This window comes from Physeter macrocephalus, chromosome 11 (assembly GCF_002837175.3).
Source record: "Physeter macrocephalus isolate SW-GA chromosome 11, ASM283717v5, whole genome shotgun sequence".
NCBI lineage: Eukaryota > Metazoa > Chordata > Mammalia > Artiodactyla > Physeteridae > Physeter > Physeter macrocephalus.
In genome coordinates this window covers 137,636,805-137,648,056 of record NC_041224.1, presented here as the reverse complement: position 1 = coordinate 137,648,056, position 11,252 = coordinate 137,636,805, and the positions used below count along the sequence as shown (strand labels likewise).

The 11,252-nt window shown below is 40.1% G+C and overlaps 1 long non-coding RNA gene across 2 annotated transcripts in view; it reads right to left on the bottom strand.

The window, feature by feature from the left end:
- Window positions 1-11,252, bottom strand: part of LOC102978820 (uncharacterized) — a 198,616-nt gene that overhangs the window by 102,713 nt on the left and 84,651 nt on the right. Inside the window, exon 2 of one of the 2 annotated variants that reach the window (XR_008618674.1) lies at window positions 1,339-1,425. The exons of the other annotated variant lie outside the window; for it this stretch is intronic. This is a non-coding gene — a long non-coding RNA (uncharacterized lncRNA). The remainder of the gene's footprint in view (window positions 1-1,338; window positions 1,426-11,252) is intronic. 2 annotated transcript variants of the gene reach the window in all.

The window sequence follows — 11,252 nt, the reverse complement described above, 5'->3', positions numbered from 1 at the left end:
ATGGCTCACGGGCCCAGCTGCCCCGCGGCATGTGGGATCTTCCCGGATCGGGGCGCGAACCCGTGTCCCCTGCATCGGCAGGGGGACTGTCAACCACTGCGCCACCAGGGAAGCCCTACCCTGGACTTTTGATTCATGTGAAGGAAGATGTGATGGTGGCAAGATGTGATAAGAGCAAGAGAGATAACTTTGAGAAACACAGTTTATCCCTGCAGACACTGTTTGTTTCCCCTGGGAAGAAATAAACAAGCCCTCAGACCAGGAGCTGAAGATGGAGGCACACAGGTATAGCGATAACTAAAAATTAGGGAGAGGAGTGGATATCAGGACAAGTGTGCTGCTGACCATGGTCCTGAGAAATATTTGCCTATTAGGGTCTAATCTTCCTAATCCTGAGATACTGGTGACTCTGGTACAACCCTCTTCAGTACTTCTGAATCAGGTGAGGAAGGAAGTGGTGGCAGGAAAGAATGGAAGAAAGCAAGAGAGAGATGGACAGAGGTTCTCAGAGAAGCGTAGTCATTAACTAATTCCCAGGAAGAAAAAAAGACTTTCTGGACAACATTTTCAATTAATTGTAATCACTAAGAAAGAAACAACTAACCATGCCTAAAAATCAAACATTTGAGGGTAACTAAGAAATTCTGTACCAGAATATGCAGAGTTGTACAAGGGGAGGCATGAACAAGTAAGTATGACCAGGAGATGAACAGAGCATCAGCTGTGTAGAATTGAAATGTCATTGTGAGTTGAGTTAAAACAACATCCTCCTCTCATCCCTCTGCATTATCTCCTTGGAGGATCTTGTCCATTTCCGTGGCTGCAACAGCATCTAATGCTGATGACTCCAACTGCATATTTCCACCTGTGATCTCACCTTTGAGCTCCAGAAATTAGTATCCAACTGCCTACTTCCCATCTCTACTTGTATGATTCATAAGATATGAATTCCCCAATTGAACATGCCTATAGAGAGAGAACAACTGGCAGTACAGAAAAAAGTGCTTCAATAAGATAAATACAGTATCAGACAGCGTAAACCACGCGACAACATGCAGGACAAAGGAAAAAATTCTAACTGGATAGGAAACTTGGATGTGAGACAGGGGGCTTATTCAGAGAGGACAGTGAAAAGATGGAAACTCAGAGGCATTTCCTGCTCATGGTAACTATAAATAAAAGCAATTCCTTTCTGAATACCCTGCAGAAAGAGCTGCTGGCCAGGCATGTCTTCCCAGTCATATCTGTACCCACAAATAGGAACACTGTCAAATAATGATAATAAGATTCTCAAATCCAGAAACTCGAAGGCTGAAGGTAAGACTGAAGGAAACTCACATATACTGATAAATCCAGAAAAGTGACGATGGAGTCATCATGTTCCAAAGCCTCAGAATTCCAGAACCAAGGCTTGCAGGATGATATCTTAAAGGAAGTAAAAGTAGCATTACTTTACACAGTGGGTAGTAAATTTATGGAATTCTTAGCTCTAGAGGTAACAGAAGCTAAAAACATAAATCAAGTTGAAAATTTTTGGATACCTTTCTTGGTAGAGGCATCATTGTGTATTAGCAAGGGACTTTTATTTGGGGGGAAACATAACTAGTTGTGTAAGCCTGAAGTCCTAGAGAGATTTGTAAATGCCATCCTGATACCATCTTCTGCCTAAATTCACCTCCCGGAAAAGCCAGGACCTCCCAAGCCTCAAATAAATGCAGAGGTAAGACAAGACTGCCGACAGGTTACAGAACATGGAGCTGATAGAGATCTGAATGTCAACATCTTGGACTAAGACCAGAATTGAGAACTGAGATAACCCAAACGTCACATGTAAAGTAACAGAATGGCATTTAATAGCAAAAAGACAGAAGGAGCAAGTTCAGAGGAGAGGAAGGAGGTAGATACTGGAAAGATGTTTCAAGACACAAACATAGGAGCTTATCTAGGGGGCAAGGGCTTGGCCATGGATGAGGAGCAGGTTGTCATGGGCACAAAGCTATGGTACCCCTTCAAAGATAAAGCCTGCCAATGGACCAGTGACCTTTCTGTATACTCTTTGGAACATGAAATGCATACACAGATTATAACATCCTCTAAAAACATATTCTAGTATGAAGATTGGCGTGCTGCATGAGAAGGCTCATGCATGCACCACACACATTCCCATAAAGTTTTTATTAGCATCAAAAGCCAAGAAAGGAGGGGGGAAAGGATCCTTTGACCCAAAGACTGAACGAAGTTTTTCACAATATGTCATGCACATGAGAATTTAATAAGTCACAAATTCCAGGGGGTATTTTTTTCCTCAATTTTCCAGTTTGTTGTATTTTGCAAATATTTATACTCAAATGATAATGTGACTTTTGTTGAACAGCCACACTGACTCCCTCATGAAGAGCTCTATTTTGAGCCAGAAGACATCTGCTAAATTGAGATTTACAAAGAACTTAATAAACCCAAACATAAATAGATGAGCTCTGAATATTTCATTCTGAGCATTCACTTCCTTATGTACTTGCAAATTATACACCAGTATGCAAAGCATCTCAAAAGAGTGATGAGTAAATCTCCTCAGAACATTTTCCTTCTGAACACCTTGGAGATGTTCTTCCATTCAAAGCCATTAATCAGGGAGGTTAGACACTGCCTTCCTCATATGCAATCTTTGTCTCTACAGGCTATTGATACAGAATGTGGGGAAAGACAAAGCCAGTGCATTGGAGGATTATGACAGTTGATGACTGACATCAAGAATCCATAATATATTCCAGACACAGATTTCAGTCAAGTCTAACAGTGCACAGGATGCACTACGGCACAAGCCAAAACCCTTGGGAACTTCATATTCCTGGGGAGCAGGCTGTTTTACGATTTTCAGCCTCATAAGTGAATCCGATTTGGCCTCATTGCTTTGCTTTCGAAACCGTTACTTGGCACTGTCACAGTGAAAAAACCAATGGCCTAAAATGAAATTAGCTATTATGCATCCTTGTTAAGCAACAGCCTGCTTGCCCCTGGCAATATATGTGAGATGCAGTTAATGTGGCACGCCTAGCTGTCAGGCAGGTAGGTCCCAGTCCAGATGAAATAAGGAACTCAAGGCATTTCTCTGCAGACTCCAAAACTATGAAAAAAAACTTCCTGCCAAATTAAAGAGAAGTTTCGTAACATGATATAGATGCAGTGTTGCAGAGGTTCTGGGCTCCCTCTGGAACTGTGTAATATTTTAATAATATTTATCACTTATCTCCTGTGGTTAGAAAGGTAGAGAGGGTCAGAAAGGCACAGCATATAAATTGGTTTCTGCAGCCTTTGATAAAAAACTGTTTGCATTACATCATTTTAGTGGCTCTTGAATTCTGACTGAGGAATTATTTGGCTATCCAAAACTGACGGCACCTGCTTGGGCGATAAAGCCATAATATGGAAAATTTTGCACTCCCTACCCTTCCCTTGTAAATTCAAGTCCTAGCAAGAGGAAAGACATCAGTTTTGCCATCTGCAAATGCATGACTATGATAACAATAATGACCAATTCCACATCACTTAACAAGAGTACTCCATTAATTCCGAGGAGCCAGGTCTCAAACATAAATGAAATAAGTGTCCAGTGGTCTCAGTCCCTGCCCTGGGTCCTACCAATCCCAGCTGGCTCCCAATCACCCACAGTGAAATCCCAGTTGTTTCCTGAATGTGCAGCAACAGTGTATAAATTTCTTTCCACGATAAACCAGCTTCTGAGATGGTGGACCCTGATCATTGTAGGGCTTTAGTTTTGCAGTGTGCAATATGCATGTTTGGGGCCCGTGAGACCCACTGCTTTAACAGCCCCAATGAATGTCCTCCCTATGCTCATCTCTTTGTCCTCTAACTTTGTAGGCCCTGTCCCCTGTAACTCTGGGCTTGACCACGTGACTTTCTTTAGCCAGTGGGACCATAACAAACCTGACACCTAACAGAGGTATTACAAAGTGTTCGAGTACTTCTGCTTCCTCTCTCGTTCCTCCGTGATTACCATGAGTGTATGTGCAGGGCAGCCCGAGACCATGCCTGAGCTAGCATGCCAGGGGCATATGTGGGGCATGTGCATGTGACAGACCCATGGAGGAGACCTCAGCATGCCCAGCTGTGGCCACCCCAGCCCAGGTGGTCTTCATCTGACTCATCAGCTGAACAGATGCAGGAATGGGCCCAGCTAACCCAAGATGCATGGGAAATAATAAATGGCTATTGTCTTGGGCCACTATTTGGGGGTGTTTTGTTACATGGTACTATGTTGGCAATAAGTAACTAATACAGAGCCAGAGCTGAATTTTTTAGGGCAACAAAGGACAATGTGAGTGCTAACATCATCCTGCTTCTCCATTCTCCCCTGTGCAACCTCATTAAATGTCAAACAAAAACTTAAGAGTCAGCCTGAAAGAGCGCTAAATGATTAGTCTGTCTGAAGCACGCACAGTTTGGGGAGGCATCACAGAAAGAGGTGAAGCATGACCTCAGGAATCAGGTGACTGTGAACAGGCCTAGGTGGATGGGTCTAAGGACAGACAGGACTCAAAAGCCTGAGACACTGACGCATCATGAAGCTGAGTACCCGACTTTGGCTGTGGGGCTCCAGAGTCTTTCAGCAAGCTTACAGGTACAGGCTCTATCTCATCAACACCTTCCTTGAGAAAAACTCTGAAGAATCTCAGGAGTCTCAATGGTCATCTGGTATGTACACTCCTGAAACTTGATAAATGTGAGTTGTCTGGCATCTTGCCTGGTTTGTTATAAGCTGAACAAATGATTGTATCTGGGAGAGGTGGTACATTAATGACAATCACTGGGGACAGTTAGACAGGTCTGAGAACTAGAAAAGGCCTCTGTGTGTTCAGGTTCCTGCCTGGAACTCCCTCACTAGGCTCTGACAGCAAGAAATACAAACCAAGCCAGAGCCTTCGATTTCTCTAAAGCTTTTAATCCACACATTAAAGCCAGAATCTGAAGGAAAAATAAACTGGGTTTCATTAATCAGGATTTTACAAAATCTCAAGTCAAACAAAAATGTAGGGCTTCCCTGGTGGCGCAGTGGTTGAGAATCCGCCTGCTGATGCAGGGGACACAGGTTCATGCCCCGGTCCGGGAAGATCCCACATGCCGCGGAGCGGCTGGGCCCGTGAGCCATGGCCACTGAGCCTGAGCATCCGGAGCCTGCGCTCCACAACAGGAGAGGCCACAACAGTGAGAGGCCCGCATACCGGAAAAAAAAAAAAAAAAAAGTATTATATGCCTGGTTTTGTGCCCTCTGCTGGACACTATGGCTTTTCAAAATAAGGACACAGACTTGTGCCTTCAAAATTCTTATAATTTGCTAAAGTAAGATCAACATACTGGAAATACTAGCAGACCAATAAGGACTATATAATTATGATAATCATTTATATGTTCACAAATATTCAGATTCTCCTTCCACACACAAGGAAGGATTTTATTTTTTTTAACATCTGTATTGGAGTATAACTGCTTTACAATAGTGTGTTAGTTTCTGATCTATAACATAGTGAATCAACAATACATATACATATATCCTCATATCTCCCCCCTCTTGCATCCCCTCCCGCCATCCCTATCCCACCCCTCTAGGTGGACACAAAAAAACGAGCTGATCTCCCTGTGCTGTGTGGCTGCTTCCCACTAGCTATCTATTTTACGTTTGGTAGTGTATATATGTCAATGTTACTCTCTCACTTCGTCCCAGCTTACCCTTCCCCCTCCCCGTGTCCTCAAGTCCGTTCTCTATGTCTGAGTCTTTATTCCTGTCCTGCCCCTAGGTTCTTCAGAACCATTTTTTTTTCTTTTTAGATTGCATATATATGTGTTAGCATACGGTATTTGTTTTTCTCTTTCTAACTTACTTCACTCTGTATGACAGTCTCTAGGTCCATCCACCTCACTACAAATAACTCAATTTCGTTTCTTTTTATGGCTGAGTAATATTCCATGGTATAAATGTGCCATATCTTCTTTATCCATTCATCTGTCAGTGGACACGTAGGTTGCTTCCATGTCCTGGCTATTGTAAACAGAGCTGCAGTGAACATTGTGGTACACGACTCTTTTTGAATTATGGTTTTCTCGGGGTATATGTCCACTAGTGGGATTGCTGGGTCATATGGTAGTTCTATTTTTAGGTTTTTGAGGAATCTCCATACTCTTCTGCATAGTGACTGTATCAATTTACATTCCCATCAACACTGCAAGAGGGTTCCCTTTTCTCCTCACCCTCTCCAGCATTTACTGTTTGTAGATTTTTTGATGACAGCTATTCTGACCTGTGTGAGGTGAAATCTCATTGTAGTTTTGATCTGCATTTCTCTAATGATTAGTGATGTTGAGCATCCTTTCATGTGTTTGTTGGCAATCTGTATATCTTCTTTGGAGAAATATCTATTTAGGTCTTCTACCCATTTTGGGATTGGTTGGTTGGTTTTTTTTGATATTGAGATGCATAACCTGCTTGTATATTTTGGAGATTAATCCTTTGTCAGTTGCTTCGTTTGCAAATATTTCGTCAGATTCTGAGGGTTGTCTTTTCCTCTTGTTTCCTTTGCTGTGCAACAGCTTTTAAGTTTCATTAGGTCTCATTTGTTTATTTTTGTTTTTATTTCCATTTCTCTAGGAGGTGGGTCAAAAAGGATCTTGCTGTGATTTATGTCATAGAGTGTTCTGCCTATGTTTTCCTCTAAGAGTTTTATAGTGTCTGGCCTTACATTTAGGTCTTTAATCAATCTTGAGTTTATTTTTGTGAATGGTGTTAGGGAGTGTTCCAATTTCATTCTTTTACATGTAGTTGTCCAGTTTTCTCAGCACCACTTATTGAAGAGGCTGTCTTTTCTCCACTGTATATTCTTACCTGCTTTATCAAAGATAAGGTACCATTTGTGCAAGGGTTTACCTCTGGGCTTTCTATCCTGTTCCATTGATCTATATTTCTGGTTTTCAGTACCATATTGTCTTCATTACTGTAGCTTTGTAGTATAGTCTGAAGTCCGGGAGCCTGATTCCTCCAGCTCTGTTTTTCTTTCTCAACATTGCTTTGGCTATTCAGGGTCTTTTGTGTTTCCATACAAGTTGTAAAATTTTTTGTTCTAGTTCTGTGAAAAATGCCATTGGTAGTTTGACAGGGATTGCATGGAATCTGTAGATTGCTTTGGGTAGTATAGTCATTTTCACAATGTTGCTTCTTCCAATCCAAGAACATGGTATATCTCTCATTCTGTTTGTGTCATTTTTAATTTCTTTCATCAGTGTCTTATAGTTTTCTGCATACAGGTCTTTTGTCTCCTTAGGTAGGTTTATTCCCAGGGAATTTATTCATTTTGTTGCAATGGAAAATGGGAGTGTTTCCTTAATTTCTCTTTCAGACTTTTCATCATTAGTGTATAGGAATGTAAGAGATTTCTGTGCATTAATTTTATATTCTGCTACTTTACCAAATTCATTGATTAGCTCTAGTAGTTTTCTGGTGGCATTTTAGGATTCTCTATGTATAGTATCATGTCATCTGCAGATACTGACAACTTTACTTCTTTTCCGATTTGGATTCCTTTTATTTGTTTTTCTTCTCTGATTGTTATGACTAAAACTTCCAAAACTATGTTGAATAATAGTGGTGAGAGTGGGCAACCTTGTCTTGTTCCTGATCTTAGTGGAAATGGTTTCAGTTTTTCACCATTGAAAAAGATGTTGGCTGTGGGTTTGTCATATATGGCCTTTATTATGTTGAGGTAAGTTCCCTCTATGCCTAAATGTATGCTAAATTTTGTCAAAAGGTTTTTCTGCATCTATTGAGATGATCGTATGGTTTTTCTCCTTCAATTTGTTAATATGGTTTATCACATTGATTGATTTGCATATACTGACGAATCCTTGCATTCCTGGGATAAACCCCACTTGATCATGGTGTACAAGCCTTTTAATGTGCTGTTAGATTTTGTTTGTTGCAAGATTTTTATACAGTATCAATTTCAGTGCTTGTGATTGGTCTGTTTATATTTTCTATCTCTTTCTGGTTCAGTCTCGGAAGGTTGTGTTTTTCTAAGAATTTGTCCATTTCTTCCAGGTTGTCCATTTTATTGACATATAGTTGCCTGTAGTTATCTCTCATGATTCTTTGTATTTCTGGAGTGTCAGTTGCTACTTCTCCTTTTTAATTCTAATTCTGTTGATTTGAGTCTTCTCCCTTTTTTTCTTGATGAGTCTGGCTAGTGGTTTATCAATTTTGTTTTTCTTCTCAAAGAACCAGCTTTTAGTTTTATGATCATTGCTATTGTTTCCTTCATTTCTTTTTCATTTATTTCTGATATGATCTTTATGATTTCTTTCCTTCTGCTAACTTTGGAGTTTTTTTGTTCTTTTTTCTCTAACTGCTTTAGGTTCAAAGTTAGGTTATTTGAGATGTTTCTTATTTCTTGAGGTAGGATTGTATTGCTATAAACTTCCCTCTTAGAACTGCTTTTGCTGCATCCCATAGGTTTTGGGTCGTCGTGTTTTCATTGTCATTTGTTTCTAGGTATTTTTTGATTTCCTCTTTAAATTCTTCAGTGATCACTTGGTTATTTAGTAGCGTATTCTTTAGCCTCCATGTGTTTGTATATTTTAGGTTTTTTTTCCTGTAATTGATATCTAGTCTCATAGTGTTGTGGTCAGAAAAGATAGTTGATACAGCTTCAATTTTCTGAAATTTACCAAGGCTTGATTTGTGACCCAAGATATGATCTATCCTGGAGAATGTTTCATGGGCACTTGAGAAGAAAGTGTAATCTGCTGTTTTCGGATGGAATGTCCTATAAATATCAATTAAGTCCATCTTCTTTAATGTGTCATTTAAAGCTTGTGTTTCCTTGTTTATTTTCATTTTGGATGATCTGTCCATTGGTGAAAGTGGGGTGTTAATGTCCCCTACTATGATTGTGTTACTGTCGATTTCCCCATTCTTGGCTGTTACCATTTGTATTATGTATTGAGGTGTTCCTATGTTGAGTGCATAAATATTTACAATTGTTACATCGTCTTCTTGGATTGATCCCTTGATCATAATGTAGTGTCCTTCTTTGTCTCTTGTAATAGTCTATTTTAAAGACTATTTCGTCTGAAATGAGAATTGCTACTCCAGCTCTCTTTTGATTTCCATTTGCATGGAATATCCTTTTCCATCCCCTCACTTTCAGTCTATATGTGTCTGTAGGTCTGAAGTGGGTTTCTTGTAGACAGCATATATACGGGTCCTGTTTTTGTATCCATTCAGCCAGTCTATGTCTTTTGGTTGGAGCATTTAATCCATTTACATTTAAGGTAATTATCGATATGTATGTTCCTACTACCATTTTCTTGTTTTGGTTTTGTTATTGTAGGTCTCTTCCTTCTCTTGTGTTTCCTGCCTAGAGAAGTTCCTTTAGCATTTGTTGTAAAGCCGGTTTGGTGGTGCTGAATTTGCTTAGCTTTTGCTTGTCTGTAAAGGTTTTAATTTCTCCATCAAATATGAATGAGTTCCCTGCTGGGCAGAGTAATCTTGGTTGTAGGTTTTTCCCTTTCATCACTTTAAATATGTCCTGCCACTCCCTTCTGGTTTGCAGAGCTTCTGCTGAGAAATCAGCTGTTAACCTTATGGGGATTCCCTTGTATGTTTTTTGTTGCCTTTCCCTTGCTGCTTTTAATATTTTTTTCTTTGTATTTAATTTTTGATAGTTTGATTAATATGTGTCTTGGCGTGTTTCTCCTTGGATTTATCCTGTATGGGACTCTCTGGGCTTCCTGGACTTGACTATTTCCTTTCCCATATTAGGGAAGGTTTCAACTATAATCTCTTCAAATATTTTCTCAGTCCCTTTCTTTTTTTCTTCTTCTGGGACCCCTTTAATTCGAATGTTGGTCTGTTTAATATTGTCCCAGAAGTCTCTGAGACTGCCCTCAATTCTTTTCATTCTTTTTTCTTTATTCTGCTCTGTGGTAGTTGTTTCCACTATTTTATCTTCCAGGTCACTTATCCGTTTTTCTGCCTCATTTATTCTGCTATTGATTCCTTCTAGAGAATTTTTAATTTCATTTATTGTGTTGTTCATCACTGTTTCTTTGCTCTTTAGTTCTTCTAGGTCCTTGTTAAATGTTTCTTGTATTTTCTCCATTCTATTTCCAAGATTTTGGATCATCTTTACTATCATTACTCTGAATTCTTTTTCAGGTAGACTTCCTATTTACTCTTCATTTGTTTGCTCTGGTGGGTTTTTACCTTGCTCCTTCATCTGCTGTGTATTTCTCTGTCTCCTCATTTTGCTTAACTTACTGTGTTTGGGGTCTACTTTTCACAGGCTGCAGGTTTGTAGTTCCCGTTGTTTCTGGTGTCTGCCCCTAGTGGGTAAGGCTGGTTCAGTGGGTTGTGTAGGTTTTCTGGTGGACGCGACTGGTGCCTGTGTTCTGGTGGATGGGGCTGGATACTGTCTTTCTGGTGAGCAGGACCGCGTCTGGTGGTGTGTTTTGGGGTGTGTGTGAACTTATTATGATTTTAGGCAGCCTCTCTGCTAATGGGTGGGGTTGTTTTCCTGTCTTGCTAGTTGTTTGGCATATGGTGTCCAGCACTCTAGCTTACTGGTTGTTGAGTGGAGCTGGTCTTAGTGTTGAGATGGAGATATCTGGGACAGCTTTTGCCGTTTGACATTACATGGGGCCGGGAGGTCTCTGGTGGACCAATATCCTGAACTTGGCTCTCCCTCCTCAGAGCCTCAGATCTGACACCCGGCCAGAGCACAAAGACCCTGTCAGCCACATGGGTCAGAGGAAAAGGGAGAAAAAGAAAGAAAGAAAGAGAGAGAGAGAGAAAGAGATGGAGGGAGGGAGGGAGGAAGGGAGGAAGAAAAAAAGGAAGGAAGGAAGGAAGGGAGCAAGGAAGAAAGAAAGAAAAAGAAAGATAAAATAAAGTTATTAAAATAAAAATTTTAAAAAAGTATTAAAAAATAAAAACGTAATTAAAAAAAATGAAAGAGAGAGAAGAGAGCAACCAAACCAAAAAACAAATCCAACAATAACAAGTGCTAAAAACTAAAAGAAAAAAAAAAGGCAGACAGACAGAACCCTAGGACAAACAGTAAAACCAAAGCTACACAGACAAAATCACACAAAGAAGCATACACATACACACTCACAAAAAGAGAAAAAGGAAAAAATATATATATATATATAAAAGGAAGAGAGCAACCAAATCAATAAACAAATCT